General features: G+C 45.8%; 1 long non-coding RNA gene across 1 annotated transcript in view; it reads right to left on the bottom strand.

Annotated features, from left to right (window-relative positions):
* Positions 1-1,745: 1,745 nt before the first annotated feature.
* LOC142924114 (uncharacterized) overlaps positions 1,746-17,856 on the bottom strand; it is a 46,386-nt gene continuing 30,275 nt past the window's right edge. Inside the window, exon 2 of the long non-coding RNA XR_012941274.1 lies at positions 1,746-3,532. This is a non-coding gene — a long non-coding RNA (uncharacterized LOC142924114). The remainder of the gene's footprint in view (positions 3,533-17,856) is intronic.

The raw sequence follows: 17,856 nt of genomic DNA on the forward strand, positions 1-17,856 counted from the left end.
CACTGCTCATACTCAACACAGCACATATGCATACACACGCATTTGTACCCGGTATATACAAACACTACATATATAAAAAGCACAAGACCAACTCACCCTATAAATGTGCCTGATCTTGTCTTACGTACGTGTGTATGTTGAACTTATCGTAGTCGATGAACAGGGTTGAGCCCTGGTTAGTGCTTGAATGGGTGACCACCAGATATTTCAAGGTGTTGTAGTTATGGGGCTGTGAATAGCCAGGAGATGGCAGAGTTGACGATCTCCCTCTCCTGTGTGCGATGGATTTGCTCCAGGTTCTCCGGATTCCTCCCTTATGCCAAACACTCATTCGTAGACCCGGCCAAACATCCCAATTGCAGGAACCTCCTGAAACAAAGTTTTCAGACGGACGTTTTGCCTTCCTGGGTGAATCATTTGCGAGATTCGTATATGGCCACAGCAGCACGTGTATTTACTGTGGCCCCGCATCGCTCGTTTTACGTAGCGTATGTTCAGGTCGTTTGTGTTTGTGAATAGAATTCCATTTTACGTTTTAAACGGCTTCAAATAATGAGCTTAAACTAAACTTGTTTAACAGGGGAAAACATGACGAGAGTTTTAAACCTGCTTTTAACGAGTTCACAGATACCACATACAGTAATTAGAATTATCACAATATTGAATTATCTCAATGAGTGACTGATTGCTGTCAAACATTTGTACCTGACAGAATAGAGGAGGAAGAGCAATACAATACGGTACTGTAGGCCTCGGAACAGACGACCTCCGGATTGAAAGTCCGGTGTGCTAACCATTACACTGTGTACAAGTCAGAACATGCCATGTGTTTATATAATATGTCAAATGATATACAATACTATACAGCATAGAGTCGTGTATATTACATAAGTACATCCTCGGTCCATGTGCTCTTTGAAGTTGCTTCCATCTACAGTTGTAATAACCCATACGAATTCTTCATTCGCATGGCAAAAATATCGCTTGCCGCAGCTTGGCGGAGAGCTGTCTCCAACATGGAAAAAGGTCATCTAGTTTTACAATTACAATTTGTATTTTTATAGCATCTAAACGTAACCGCATGTCAAGATGATTTACCGAAGCAGTGGGCATGTTTATTTCTTTTCTAGAGAGAAAGAGGCAGTCATGCAGTCATAAATATATAACAATTGATCATTTATAACCCTTTTCAATCCACTACTCGATGAAGGCCTCCCGCACCACACACGCAGTGTCGGTTGGTGGAGTGGATTCCCATAACCAGTCCACGTATCACTCTCCAATGATGAACAGGTATGGCTGGGAATTGAACTCATGTCGCCGGGGTACATCGAGCTGTGCATAAACCGCTTCGCACCGTCACTCAGCCATAAACATAGCGGGGGAGGGGGGGGGGTAGCAACGTCTTGAGCCTGGACTTGAACAGGGAGTCAACAGCAGGGATGGATGGGGGAAACATTGAGCTCCAGACCACGTGGGCAGCAGAGGGGGGATTGGTGACCTCCCACTGAGCGAATGTTGGCTGGAGCTTCGTTAGAAAGCCTAGTTTGCTGAAACGGAGAGCGGCATGGAAGGGGGTAGAGTGAGATGAGAGGGGATAGGTTTGGCTTTGGCAGATGGTAGACAACAGAGAGATTAAGGTTGAAAGGAGGTCGGGGCAGGTGAACGGATATATCCTCGACAGAGGTGAGGTTTTTTTGGAGCATTTAAAGACAGGTCTAGAAATGACGGCAATTCCACCAGACTTTTGACTTTTAAACAACTTTTATTGCCGCCAGCAGCAACAGCACTGGAGGCGATTTCGATATAAAATACACAAAGTCACCAGCAAACAAATGACAATAAACACTACAAATCCACGCGCTGTGGCACTAAAAGCACCGCGCACAACACGAAAGAAAAGTCACGTGGTTGTGGTGGTCATCGCGCACGCCACCGTGACGAGCGAGCGCTTCAGAAGGTGAACACGTGGGGTGGTGCTGTCCACGCTGGTTACAGAGAGGGGCTTTTCCGGCTCCCCAGCGTTCGAAGAAGACGCGCTGCACATCACCGACATGTGTGTGGTATTCGTGCTCCAGCCGGAGCCGCGCCTTAAGCAGGCAATTCCACCAGAGCGCTGCCATGCCAGCAAGCACACTCATAGACATGGTAGCTATGGGGGGGGGGGGGTGGGGGCAACTTCAGAGTAGAGCTCCGAGGATGTGTGCCAAGTCTCAGTGAGCTAGAGGATCTTAATGGTGCCCTCCTGAGGTTGGGTTTTCGTTGATTAAAGGGATCGTTTAAATAATTTAAAACATTAAAATGCCCACAAGTGCTAACACACAGAAGTTTGCAATGGCAATGCCATAACAATCTACATCTATGCTGTGCTTCATATACAGACCTAATGCGCTGTGTATTGATTGATACGAATACCCTATACGGAATTACACTTAACAGTGAGGCTTCTCCCACTCGGAATGGTTGGGAGTTACCCCGTCACAGACGATCACAAATTTCAACTCCTCTCTGTCCCAGTCGTCCCGTATACAAACGTGCAGACAATACTATGATTTTGTGAATGGACTCCCCATGTCTGTGAAAATGTGTGGTTCATGGGAAGATGTCGGGAGTTGTTTGTTATTCGGTAATAGTGTAGCTTAGTGGTGCAGTGTAGTAGTGTACAACACTGCCTTTGAACAGAAAAAAATATCAGATGCAAAGTTTTGGAGAATGGCCCTTCTTCATGGCACATCAACGGGATAATTGGCAAAAAAACCTTTCCGATTATATATTAATTCGAGGCAATGTTGACGACTGTGTTGATTTTGTGTTAATTGTGCACCACTGCAACACGGCATCAAATTATTTTTATTTCTAGAGTGTTGTCATGTCGTGTAGTCTTCTACTGTTGTGCCCTTACCATAGGGCGACAGTAGCGATAGCAGTCCCTATAAATGACGTAAGCAGCCAACATTACATCCTCGTCATCGCAGCGTTCATCTGGAGCAACCATTTTCTATCCACTGCGGGATGAATGCCTCACCACACCATCACCATCCCTCCATCGCACTCCAGGCGCATGAACCGATCTCATTGCCCCACTTCCCGAAGAGGCGTATTTGTCACATGCATTCGCTCCTTTAGCTGTCATTTCACTAATATCCTTGTCCATCGGTCATAATCCCTCCTCTCCAGGCATAAATGATACGTTGCTTTATCGGTGAAAGTAAATTCTTACATTTGTGATCCATGCATTGAATCGTGCGTCTCCGTCAATCTGTTACAGCGATGCCACGAGGACTATCGAGGTAAACGACACACACACTACAAATGAGACGGTAGCTACGAGACAAAAACAAATGTGATCTGTTCTTGAATCGAATTACAATCGCTCCTTAGCTGACGGTTCATTGCCTCGTTGGGGCGCGATTCGTTATATTCCTAAACTAAACCGATGTGAGTGGTGGAACTTCGAACGTTATCGCCTCGCACGTGTGGGGTTTCTCCGGGTGCCGCTGTTGCTTCCTCTCACGTACCAAACACTCCTTTCCTGAAATATACATATCATGAGCAACAGAGACAACATCATCGGCAGCAGCAGCAATAGCAGCAGCAACATCATAATCATCAGCGGCGACAGTAGAAAACATCATTACTGTATGAGCCGCAATAATACAATCATAATCATCAGCAGAAGTATCATCGGTATCAGCAACAGCAACGGGATGATCATCACAAACATCATTTTCATAATCATCTTCATCATTAGCAGCAGCAAGCAGCAGCAATAGCATCATGGTCTACAGTAGCAGCTGGAGTGGTGGTGATTGGTTATGATCCAGTGCTTTCGTGAAAAGGGTTGGTGGATCATGATAAATTATGAAACTCCCAAACCCCCTAGGTTGCAAGGTCAGGTGATGAGAGTACAGCAAGTGATTTTTTCTGAATGCATCGGTGTGGATTTTGAGTGCTGTTCTCTGACATGCGTGATGTTTATTCACATACCAACATGTAAACGACTCATCTGAAGGAGTGTTTAGAGTCGCTGAAGCCTTCCCTGAATAAATAAATGACCTCTGCTGCTGATACTAGCAGACGATTATTGGCAGCATCGTGGTCCACACCTGAATCATGACCATTAACGACAACATAGTACTCAAGGATTGGTTCTGTAGCAGGACTTTCAGCGATGGCCCAGAAGTTTCAGATCAAGGTGTCATCATGGTCAAAGCCGATAATGCCACCGCACCTGGCCGACTTTTTCCCACCTCCGCCAGATCCCGCATCTGCTGCACAGTGGGCACGTGGCCTCCAAGATTTGCCTGAACGTTACCCCACAGACTCGCCTGAGGTCACCATCGCCTTGGTCACCGGATTTGTGGACACCACGACGATGCCAGAGGGTTTGATTTCCAAACACATGAAATGTATGCATCAGCCTGGGCCTACAGTGAATAGAAGTCGCAGATATGAAGGCTGCAGAGAATAGTTAATATTTGATACGGCGTAAAATCATTCCATATTTTGCCTCCAAACCAAATTCTGTAGAATTTGTAAGGAACACTTTTCTCATGGAGGCGCGGGAAACCACAGACATGTGGGAAAGACAGCCAGAACCGGTACCAACAGTTTTCCAAGCTCTGTTGTCCTACATTGGGATGTTTGACCAACTCCATTAATGTGGGAGGTAATCGAAGTATCCAGAAAATACCCACGCGTGCGCATTTTGTATCATACGGTGCATATACTGTAAATCACCCTTTCTACTCTCGGTAAAGTATTATATTCAGCACGCAGCAGTAGGCCAAATACTCCCTAGGGAGGCTCTATACAGCTCGCAGTTGTGGTGTGAGCAAGAAATTGCAGGGCCGCACCTTTACCTATGCAGTAAAATATATTCGCACAATACAAATTACGCGCACACGTGCACGCAGGCACACGATTTCTGGCTGAAAGCGAAATTGTCCCGGGCAAGCCTTTGATGTCGCATCGCTTTATCTGCAGGCAGGGACCGTTCACCAGTCATCTCGGCAAGAGACACAGGCGTGCTAATTAAAATCAAAATACTTTGTCGGGGCAATGGTAACCACTGGGAAGAGAATGGCCAATTAAAATGAAACGTGGCCTACCAAATATGTGATAACATGCAAGTGGCTTTGCTTGTTCACTGTTATCTCGTGCCTTTACACGTCAATGTCAAGATCCTCGTCATTCTATGCAATAAAGCGAGCGGGTCGCAGCCTTTATTATCTAAGCCCGTGGCCCTATCTGAGAAAGATACCTTTCAGAATGACCTCGCCCGTATGTCCAACCCAATAAAGGTTGCGGGGTGCCAAACACGGTGGAGTTCCTGCAGCATATTCATCATGTTAAAAAAAGAAACTTAAATCCAAAGTTATACGAATTGAAGAGACGTTTGTGTTCATAGGCATAATTTGGTCTGGATATGAACATTTAATGAATGGACTGGTGGACGAGTACATCTTTACGCAAGCAAAGTACACGCACGTAGTATATTATGTATTGGGTAAGAGAGAATTTCCGTGTTCAAACCACCTACACATCTGTAAATTATGAACTCAACCTCTCTCCGAAATCACTTTGGAGAGAAATGCATCACAACGGCGAACACCTACGCAGTGGTATGAACGAGGCTGTTTTTAGACTTCGCTCGCTTCCCAAAGCACATAAGTGAGTGCCCAACAAATGCTTACCTTTGTCACGTTCACTTAAAATAAAGGGAGCCAGGGCCTCGTTATCGCCGAGTGATAAAATGACTTGGACGCCGATGAGCGCAGCACGCGAAAATAGCTTCACTCGACAAAGGCTTTCATCGGTTGCACAAACCTGCTCCCCCCCGGCAACATTTAAACTCTTTCCCTCTCTCAGTGTTGTTTGGCATCAGGCGCCGACGTTTCCCCCCACTTGATGCGAGCTGCATTAAGAACTCACGAAGAGTTTCCTGAGCGAACGTCAAGACAGAGTGCCCTAGTAGCACACGCGGTGCGACCGGAAAACCACAAGCAGAGAACCGGACGGGCAGTACTCTATGGTCAAGTATGAAAAGATCTTGCGTCTATACAAGGCCGTAACCATGGAGTCAAAATTGGGGGGGGGGGGGACCAAATCTTCCAGAGGGTCTGGGGGTCCTGCCATTTCCTGCCTAAAATATTACAAAATTCACTAACACATAGGATGGACTTCTTTTTTTACAATCATGTCTAATAGTGTATATTGTATTACATTGCTCTGTTTTTTTCTTTTTTTTACCTTTTTTTGTTTCATTGTATGTAATGGCAGAGATTAGGGATTAATAAAGTACAACCATAACCACAATCATATGAACATAAATCCATGTTATAGCAATATATTGAGCATATTTTAATTACGGCCTTGCTTCTCTACAATGTTTGCGTCACGAGGTATTTGCAGCAACGGTCACGAAACACGCACCGTCCGTTTTGCTAAGTGATGGTGAGACGGCGGACGCTTCGAACTCAGCACCTTCGACGTCGAGGGTCCATGTCCTGGCTCGCCAAGAGAAGGCGGCACGGAAACAAATGTCGACTCCCATTGTTCCATGCTGTTTTGGGATACTGCATTGTCCCCTCGCACGTGTGGGTGTTTTTTTTTTTCAGGATGCTTACGTTTCCTCCCACATGTAGATGCTCAATAATATATAGAGGACTGCAGAGCTTGTGGGACGGGGTGGGGGTGGTGATGCCGGCTCACCGCATGCCTCTGAGTCGCTCTCTCTCTATTTGAGGGCCAGCAGATACTGCGCGATGCGTCGCAAGTTGAAATTGTTACCATCATTAAAAATACACTGCCCCTGAGTTTAATTACAGGCTTAATTCTCAAACGTGTTTTCGGGGCTGTGCTGCATTTTGCTTGGCACGATGTCCGACGTTTCACTCCACGTGGCTGGGAGCTTAAGAAGATGAAGAAGCTTCTGACACGCAGAGTGAAACATCGGATAATCATGCCGAGCGTGATGCGGTACACCCCAAAAACACATCCGAGAGCCCCACAACGTACAGGACAACATTGAACACGTATACGCATTACAAGCTTAATGGCTTCTTGCAGTACTTCATCCTAAGTGTACGTACAATTCTGGAAGGGTTTACAAGAACAGAAAAATATTGCATCGCAACTGGCAGCGGCGTGAGTGAGTGAGTGGGCATGCATTTGTGTATTTCTGCTTGTGTGCTAGCGTACGTATGTGTTGGTGTAAGCAAATGCTTGGTGTGTGTGTGCGCGCGCTCGTGTGTTCTTTACGCATCTAGGAATAAGCAACCTTCAGCTGGATCAGTGGCTGCAAACTCGTTTGGTAGAAAGAGTAAAAAAAAGCCGAAGTGGAGTGGTGATTAATCTCAGTGCGGGTTGTTCAGCTATCAGTAAATTCCACAATGTGCAATTAACGGCAGGACTGTCCCATGGTAAGATAAAAATGAGCCCTTATCTGGGCCAGCCCGCCAACCGCTGCGGCTCTCAGACTTTCCGACAGCACGCTTGGTATGCTCTCACTATCAGCGCTAAACGCTAACACAGCTGAGCGAGCAATAGGAGACAAAGGAGGACAGGCCACATTGTGTCCATCTCACATCAGAGCCTCCCATTCTATTCTAATTACGCTTTGTAAACAGCTCTTGCTCTGCTTTGTTTTTGTTTGATCTTAGCCGTACCACATCGGCGAAGCCACCAAAACTGCTTGTGGCTGTTGTTGTGAAAAGAGGCTTGGATTTGGCTGGTGGGGCTTTTGTTGGATTTCAGTGGCGAGAGGAAGTGCTACAAGAAACGTGGGATTTTTTCAGTCATCAGCTCGTGTTGGTTAACGATTTAAAAGAAGTGTCTGAACAATAGCCAGACGAGCTATGTGGGCACAAAATTACAATTATATATCCATTGTAAATGATGACGTCACCCTGCTGCCGCTCTATTTAAGACCGGGAGCAAGAGGAGAGCCTCACCATTCTGGCAAATTGCCCGATGAAGCTGGATGTAATTACCAGCGAAACGTCGTACTCAAATTTTAAATAATGTTGATTCACTCTTCAACACACCAGTGGGCTAAAGTAGTGAACTATTTGTCCTTTGTAAACGTCACACATTTTTGACTGTTCGGCTGTGTCGGGTGGTGGAGGGTTACGACACATTTATAAATAACGCGATCTAACCCAAAGACCTTTATTATGAATAATATTGGTCGCGAAAGCCTGAAACGTGTTAAACATTGTAAAGCAGCAGATAGATCTATGTACCCGTTTACCGGAGTTGATCGACCACACGTCACCGTACTAGTCGGTGCGGGTTGATGAACAGAGGGACCCCGAATCGGTTTCAGATATCACTCGCCACTGATGTTGGCTGTGGCTAGGAAATCAAACTCACGTCGCCAGGGTCAGAGTGCTCTAACAATTGCGCCAATCACTGCTGCGCCATTTATAGAACATACGCACACGTGATGTAACAGCACATAGAGTATCTATTTAGTAAACGTAATCTACTGACAGTTGTAGAGTGAAGCGAAAATCAAAGCTAAAAAATAAACATCGGCTCGTTTAGCATTGGCACATTCGAACAAAAAATAATCTTGGTGTTGAGTAATCGGTAACACCAACCCTTAGGCCATTTAGTTATGAAGACATGTTCAGGGTGCATAGCAAAATGCTGTGCTCACCTAATATGGAAATATAATTCATTTCAAATGTGGAACATGTATTTATTGGCAAGTGTTTAATCAGACACAAAGTCACTGCCGGTCAGTGTTGGCACACGCCTGTAATCGAGCACTGTGGAGGCAGTAAGGGGTTGGTGGATCGCACAGATGTTGTCACGCTCCCTTCCCATGGGTATCGAGGGGACATTCCCTGGTTCACCGGGAGAAGGCGGTGCAGCAGCTGTGGACTCCCCCTGTTCCGTCTATATGGGTGATAGAGTGTTGCCCCCTCGCACGCGTGGAATTTCTCCTGGTCCATACAGGTTCCTCCCACATGTAAGCACGAACAAATTTGCTGAAAGCATCTAAATACAATAGGGTACCACAGAGCTTGGGCAACCGTTACCGCAGGCTCACCGCCTGGCCTCTGCCTGCCCGCTTGTCTGTGGTTCATCACGTCTCCCAGAGTACCAATCTCACGCCGGTGATCCCCAATCGCCACCAGCTTGGGGGGAGGCCTTCATCCGGCAGTGGATTGGCATTGCAGATGATGGTGATCGCATCGGCATGGACAGTCATTTGACTGCTGGATGAGGGCCTCCCCTCAACATGTGGGTCGTAGGGATTACTTTGACCATACTTCCCCACACTGATCAGTGCGGGTTGGTGAAAGCGGGTTGCGTCGACTTGGTGGCATGGCACGACCACGAATTTGCTGTACTGCTCTCTGTGGACCACCAGGAAGTACAGCCCCGCAGCAACCTATGCCAACCTGGTGTGCATCAGGCGCATGCAGTGTGATTTGATCAAATATCAACTGTCAATTAATAATTAAATGTTATTATGTTTGGGGAGCTAGCCAAGCAAAGGATTCATGTTACTGTACGCTGGTTTGTATGTATGTTGAACTTCTTACGCACCGTACATAGCCAACCGTGCCAATCGGGATAACTCCCCAAATGATGTAACTTGACATGCAACTTACAACGCATTTTTTTGTTGGGTGACTAAACAAGCAAATAGCATTGCCGAATAGGCGAACGCTTTGAAAGTCCTGTATTCTCTTTAATAATATAGTGACTTCCTCGTCATCACGTGGCATTTTCATCCCGCACCTCCGATCAGAAGCAGGTGTGGGATGACAAGTTTGGCTACGTCCAGTGGGAAAGAAGTTCAAAATACATATGTGCATCCTGATTTTCTCAAACTACCCAGCATCTTGTGTTAAACAATGGCCTTGAATAGCACGAGTAAAGGTGCAGCCCTGCAACTGCTCGCTCACACCACTGCTGGTTGCAAGGCCCTCGAATATCGGGGGCTCTGGAGAGCCCCCGATGATAGAGGGTATTTTAGCCTCCTTTTCCACACAGGCCAGCGATCTTGGAAGAGGTTGCAGTACCCACACTGTACCTCACCACATGTGGACTGCCGATGGACTCTGTCGTACCCATTTATGCCGAGAGGTTGAACCGTAATCCTCTGCATTGTAAGTCCAGTGCACAAACCGTTGCAGCATTGGAAACAGCAGCCTCTCTGAATAGCATTAACTTGAACGAGATATATATTTAAAAAAACACCGTTGAGCATGTAGCTACGATGCAAAGAGATCACTGTAACGAATTATGGTTTGTGAAGCCTGTTAGGATTACGGGCATACCCCCAGAGGAAGCTGTAGTACAGTACCTTTTCACTGATTAAAAACAGCTCGTCTTCTCGTGGGAATCACACACAAATCGCGTCCAAAAAAAAATAACCAGCCCAGTGCATTGGTGGAAGAAAAAAAAATCAGCTATTTGGCTAAAGTACCTTGTGTAGAAAAAAAAAACTATGAATATTAAATGTAAATAAGCGACTCTTTTTTTTCGTCCATTCCCTGCTGGATGAAGGCTGCCCCACACCGTTGGGGTCACGTGGGGGTTGTTTGACCCCAAGCTTCACCGAAGCCCCTCGATGTGGGTCACTGAAGGTGGGGAGCACAGACTTTGGTTTTCAGGACAACATCGTGAGGTACAACATTATTAATGCATTTATCACATTATTGTTGTTGTTGTTGTTTGACATACGCACACAGAAACGCACTTGCGATGACACATCAAGCAGGGTATGAATTACACAGTAAAGATATTTTTAGGGAGAATCTGTGTAATTTAGGTCATGTCCCCACCCCGATAGCTTCTCAATAAAATAACGACATTGTGTAAAATAAACATCCCGTCCAGTACGCGTGCGTATTATTAGAGCACCTTGGGCTGCGTTCGAAACATCTACTGGTGCTGCTGCAGGGTCAGGCAAAGGCTGTGGCATCTAGCCCGAGCGAGCATGTCTTCATTTCATTCCCTCAGCCCGTAAGGCAGGCGGTGTAGCCTTTCATATGACCAATGCGCTCGGTAATGGGACTGAATCAACACGCTCCCTGATACTATTACATCGACATGCAGCAATATTGGGTGTCCCCCACTCCCCCCCCCCATGCACTCGCGAGCTCGACGTTGTATGGCCAGAAAAAAAAGGAGAGAAAAAAGCACTTCGCTTCGAATAGAACGTTGCCCTTTCAAGCGTGTTCAGCACTCTGGCTTGACGTGTGTTCATTATGTTGGCGAGATACGCACACTTCGCCCGGGAGAGTCCTTCAATGTTCATTTGGAGGATCCTTGTCCCAGGGCCTATCTGGCGAGTTGTTTGGCCCTGAACAGGGCCTTCGGCATGGTCATCCAGAACAGGCCGTACAACGCTATGACGACGCAACGCCTCGCTCCGCAAATACGAAGGCGACATCACAGCGGCGGCACACTCCGCTGCCCCTGACGCGGTTATCTGGCTTGACCACCTGCACGTGAAATTGATGTCGTTGCTCTGCATCGACATCTCGGCCATGGGAAAGAAGAGGAGGAGGAAGAAGGAGAAGAAGAAGAAGAGAAACACTCTAGTTGGAGCACAGCGATAAACACAGCAGACTTGCGGAGCGCTGGCCGCACACTGTCACGGACGTGGCCAGGTCGACGCGCAGCTTTTGGGCCGTAGGTTCGCACGCGAGAGGTCACGGCGAGTTCACGCGAGCGGCCCTCGCGGAGACGACGTTTCATCCCCCCAGGGTCGTGTTCCAGTTAACGCAGGCTTGCTGAAGCCGTGGAAACAAGGGACTACGGAGCATTTTTTTGTCGAGTTCAAAAGCAGCAGCATCAGCAGCGGCGGGCAGTGGCGGTTTCTAAACGCCCTGTTAAACACGTCAAGAAGGATTTTTTCTGTTATCATTTACCTGTGGCGCAATGTGCTTGCATTATTGAGTAGACGTGTGTTTTTTCGTATTTAAACGGCATTAAAATGTAAGGGGAAAACAAATCAAATACATTTGGAGGAATTTTTTTTTTTACAATCTCACCACGCTGGCCCTCCCCCACCCACTGCCAGATTCTCCACAGCTGACCAAGCAGAGCGTCCGTGAAATAAGAGAGCGCGTAATGAGTGGGATGGGCCCGCTGATGGATTATCGAGGAAACTGGTCACCTTTAGGAAGGCACACCACAGCAAATTCAGGAAACTGCCACTCTTGTCACTTGTGTTGGCCTAAGTTGCGTCAATTAAATTACTGAGGAACCACAGTATGCGGTTGCTCTCTGCATCCCAGGCCCAGTCTGGTTGATAAGACTGCGTGAGCAAAGGTGCGCTTGGCAGTTGTCAGTGGATGCTGATGCGGCAAGTAGATCTCAGAATCATCCGTGTGGGATTTTGACCCTCAGTCGATGTGGTGTGTGGGGCTTAAGGTGCGGCCCTGCTTTGCATTTTCACATCGCTGCTGGCTGAAGCACTTCCTCGTATACCGCGTTACTCCCATGCAAAAGGGTTTGACCAAATGTCTCAAGCAGAACTTGTTTTGAAAGAAAACTATTAAGGCTTTGCCTGATAAATACATTACATTGGTATTGTCCTATTGCACCAGAAAACAGCAATGCCTTCTTTATTATTATTATAGCAGCCGCATTTTAACAGCGCATTTACGAAAGCAATGGCAGACAACAACTGCCCTGGGGATTTTATCCATGCTGAGCTGAAAATAAACCCTCTGATTCTGCATTGTGAGCAAGCGTGTTTGTATCTGTGCCGCTGTGTCCATATATGGCGAATGTAAACACTTTCGCAGAGAAGCCGTGACGCAGCGTTTAACGCACTGCACTATGAACCCCGGCGATCTGGGTTCAATTCCCGGTCAAAGCCAACATCATTGGTGAACGAAATCTCAGCCAGTCCGATCACGCTGCTCTTTACCAACCCGCATTGACCTGTGTGGTGAAGTATGATCACACAATCCGCATACCCTCACACAGCGTGGCGAGACCATCTAGCAGTAATTGACAAGGGGCTCTACATTGTATATATGTACCTTTAAAAACAAATCTAATTAAACACTTTGCATGCTCTACAAGTTACGTGAAATGATTTTAAAGTTGATTAAGAGAAAGCCTGTTGATTTGGGATGAGTACAAATGTAATTGATTCACGACCTCCCATGTGACTAATGTCTCATTTTGTGTTACCAGAACACTCATGCTTTTGCTCCATGCATTGGCATCCAGTTAATAACTCAAAGGTTAGCTTCAAAGGGACGTCTTGCTCACTGCGCATTGCTTGGTAAACGTTATGTACCGTATGTTGAGCCGTGTCGCCAACCGTGCAAATCGGAGATGCGGGGGAAGGACAATTATGAAGTTAATTAATATAATTTCTGTTGTTATAATGCATTTTAATTTAACGGAATGATGGGGGAAATTTATCATCTTCATAATTGAAGTGGAGCAGGAATTAGACACGTTTAAAATACAGGGCATAAACAAAGGCTCACTTTACGGCACACATTACTCGAATCATTCTTATGGCACAATAATATATATGCAGCGATAATCGCATGCAATATGTGTGCCACTGGAACGGAGAGATGGGTCGGAGGAAAGCTGAGCAACGTGTACAAACACGCTTGTTCCAGAGTAATCAGTGATGTATTTTGTTGTTATGCTTGTCTGTTTGGTTATGTTATTACGTGAACGTTAATTAAACAAGGTAGAACAGTTCCTACTGAAACCCATGTGAAGTTGCATTGCATTGCAGTGATCTTATTTTGCCATTCTTATTCATGTGCACAAAGTAACCCGCACATTATTTTTTTTAAGTCGATTCTATGCTCTCGCATTGTTTTGACTTTTACGGTTTTTGTTGCCATTCATATTTAAGAGGGGGTTCACAAATGGTTCAGTGCACGAGAGGGATATTTGATCAGTCATGTGTAGAGTCGCATGTGAACTGATCTAGATTGGGTCACATTCTGTGATTGGCTGGTCAAATCCATACCCAATCGGTCATTTGGGTAATAATGCATACAACACACGCACCAAACTACATGCATATATATTTTAATTAATGTTGCTTTTGCTGCCAAGGAATATGCTATATATTATTAATCTACGCCCTACCAAAGCATTCTGTTTCAACAACCCTAATTTTTAAATGCTACTGCAGCTTAACCCTTCAACACATAGGATTCCGTGTCCAATATTATCCATAAGAGTTTTTTTGGGGTTAGATCGGGTAAATATAAATGTGTCGTTAAACCCGCCACCACCCGACACAGCCATTTAGTAAGTCTTGTCACGTAAACAAAACATGCCAATTAATTACTAGTTCAGCACACCGGTGTGTTGGAGAGTAAACCCACAACATTTGCAATTCGAGTACGACGTTTCTGGGGTGGTGGGTTTAACTACGTATTTATATCTACGTGGTCTAACCCCCCCCAAAAGCCTCTATTATGGAGTAGCACTCTTGACTGGGAAAGTCGACTAGATATGAATGAAAATGATATTCTATCATTTACATCAACACACCTACTATTAACCTCGTATTCATCTTTAGTCACTATTTTAAAATCTAAGTTTATAAACACCCGGTCACATTTGAAAGCTGGAACCGTCATGCTGTCAGTCAAACTAAACTCCAGTGAACCTTCGGGTCTGCAGAATATTTCCACCATCATTCAGTTAAATTAAAATTAAATTAGAACAACGGACAGTGTATTAATTAACTTTAGTACTCGCAACAATTTTAGCCGACAAACGAGATGCAATGAACACATTTCTTTATTCCTTAATTAAGCCTCAAATTCTGAAGTAGTACGCCGATGTTAGCATTCAAATCCAATTCAGCTGATCCTATTAAATTTTGAGCACTGACTGCGCCTGTAGGATTCAAAATCTCACCTCATTTGATTTGACGTCTTCAGATCAGGTCACACCCAAACTCTTCACGCCTCACGCTAAATTAGTCGTCGTAACTTATATCTCTTTTGCCAATCCACTGCTGGATTAAGCCCTCCCCATATTTCACCACGCTGGTCAGTGCAGGGTGGTGATGGGACGGGTGTGAGAGCCCGGGACTGGTTCAGGTATCATCCGTCACTGATGGCAGCCACAGCCAGGACTTGAACTCAGATATCCTCCCTCTTCGCAGCGTAAAGCGCTCTAACCGTTCTACCGCCCCCACCCCCCACCAAATATTACGTTGGCAAAATGGCAAAGTTAGATAATACAATTAGTCAAGTGCAAATACAATAAGTGTTATTGCGATTAAAAAGGCAGCTCATTCATTTAGACTCAACACCAAACAATAAATTACGAGGTTGTGTGCTCCATTCCTTGTAGTTGCTGCAAATGGCGCTGAAGTGTGCAATTGTCATAACGCTAATTATTCCCTTTGTCATCCCATTAAAGGTGTCGTGGTAGAGGCGAGTCACACGAGTAATTAGAGCACATTAGCACGTATGCAACTATTTTTGAAGTCGACTGCAGATTGCTTTTCAAAAGTCATGGCGTTATCTGCATCGGGTGTTAATAGTCCACAACGTGACGTGATATGGCAGGTGGTACAGAACTGTAAATCAGTATTTTTTTAATTGGAGAGCTGGGGGGGGGGGATCCTTCGAAAAAAAGTTTCCATGAGATGATTAAATTCATGGGGTTTTTTAATTCTTAGAAAATGCTAAGTATTTAGAATATACATCTGCACTCCACCATGAATCACTATAGTAGGATCTGATATGCCAGTCTGTTTTCCTACTTACCAATAGACATGTATGATGAATGTGGTCTCCCTAGCGTGTAACTGGAAGGGGTCAGCTGGTGTAGAAATGTGTAACAGGAAAGGCTTGATGAGAGAGGTTTGGGAGCCGCTGCCCTACATAGATTGAATGCTTGGAAGATTATCACTGAACCTCTACGGCTTAATAAAGACTGCTGGCTGTGGCGATCGCAGAGCGAGCTGCTTTATCAAGTTGGGGTCACGGGTCATGTTTCCTTCTCTCACCGGTTACAGGCGTGATATACTGGAATACACCGCTGGATTGACGTCTGCGTTACTTGATTCATTGTGAGCCCATTTTGCACGTGCGCACGCATGCCAGCTCCTTCAGGCGAGCCGCGTTTGAAAGGAGGTTTTTAATCTGGATTTGAAGCTTTCGTGACTGCAGGAATCCATACTTTTTGGTTCTTTCGGTAAAGTCACGTGACTTTACCGAAAGTAGGAGATTTTCGGTGTAACCGGAGAAGGTGGCACTAAGGTAAGCAGAGTGATCAGTTGAAATCCATTCCTTACCACCTTCCAAATTGGCAAAGACTCACGATCACGTCACGTATGTATATTGAACTGCTTTTGCACCGTTCAACAGCCACGCTTAAATGTTCATGTCGAGGATGGTTGCGTAAGCCAGGGGGCACGGCAAATTATACCACGTGGTCCGTTGTTTGAGATTGGTGAGCTATTTTTCATTTTCCATTCATATCGAGGATAGCCGCATCAGCCATGCGATGCCCTGATGCGGTTCACCGCCGTCCATTACGGGGCCCGTTCACACCAACAGGTTCTTCTGCTGGGGTTGGCGATTCGCAGCGCTTGCAAGTTCCTGCTCACGTATTGGCATACGCACGGAAAACATTTTTGGCCACGTGTTATGCGCGAGTAAATGTTCGTGTTCATAGCTGCAATGCAAGACTGTGACACTGCGGAGCTCCTATTGGGAAATGAAGAGTCCCATGTCGTGACTGGCCAACACCATGGAAATGTGGAGTTCCCGTTACTCCTCAAGTTCCATTAATGCAGTGGAGACGAGCACAGCCTCAAGCTCTTTTGAGGGCAAAACATTTTATAATTCACAGCCCTTTGTTAATCCACTGCTGGATAAAGGCATTTCCACACCCGTGCTAGTCTTGCAGGGCTGGGAGATTGATTATGTATCTATGTATGTTTAACTTCTTTCGCACCGTACGTAGCCAACCGTGATGAACGGAGGTGCGAGGGAAGGACAACGAACGAAACACAAAAAGCAGTTTTATAAAAAAGCGTTTACAATTTAGATTGAATTGTGCATCGCTTTAGTAGCTTCCTGATATCGGAAGGAAGAGCGTTCCAGACGGCCGCAGAAGCACATCTGCAGTGACCGTCTTTGTTCGATGGCTAGCCAAAAGCCGCCGTCAGGATGACCGAAGTCGGCACGACGGTGCATTCTCCTTAACGAATTCAGCGGTTTTGTGGTCCATTTGTGGCAAGCACTCTGCGTGTCAATGAATGCGAGCGTATAATCTATTCATTCGGCAACCGCAAGCCAATGCAGCTCAATGAGCTGCATCCATTTACACTGCTGGGTGGGAGGAAGATTTGAGAAACTCCCCCTGTTGTTTAAGCTGTCGCGCTGGGAGTTAGACTCGAACCAGCAAGTCCAGTGTGCTAACCTTTACACAACGTCAGCATCCCCTCGTTGCCTTGTTGTTGTTTATAGCCATGCAGCACACTCACCGTGGTGTTAAATATTCTTTGATCCGAGCACTTGTTTCAGCCTGCCGACGATGCCTCGTCGGCACATCACAATCAAACTCAGAAGCTTTACATATATACTGGAGGAATCCAATGAGCTAAGAAGCTCTATTTCATAGATGTCCAGTAGGGGCGGGTCAGAAAGTTACAACAACACAAAAACACAATAGGAGTGCAAAGTATCGGAAAGGCAGGCAAATCACTAAACAAAATACTATACTCTTTTTTTATTTTACCAGGTACAGCCCACTGAAGCCATTCACTTCTGTTTAAGAAGCGACCTGGCCACAAACGATAGCTCCACGAAGTGGCTTACCGTGTGAAAATTCATAGCAGCCAAATCATCTAAATGCATTTTTTTT

This window comes from Petromyzon marinus, chromosome 1 (assembly GCF_048934315.1).
Source record: "Petromyzon marinus isolate PM22_M1 ecotype Great Lakes invasive population chromosome 1, UKy_Petmar_22M1.pri1.0, whole genome shotgun sequence".
NCBI lineage: Eukaryota > Metazoa > Chordata > Hyperoartia > Petromyzontiformes > Petromyzontidae > Petromyzon > Petromyzon marinus.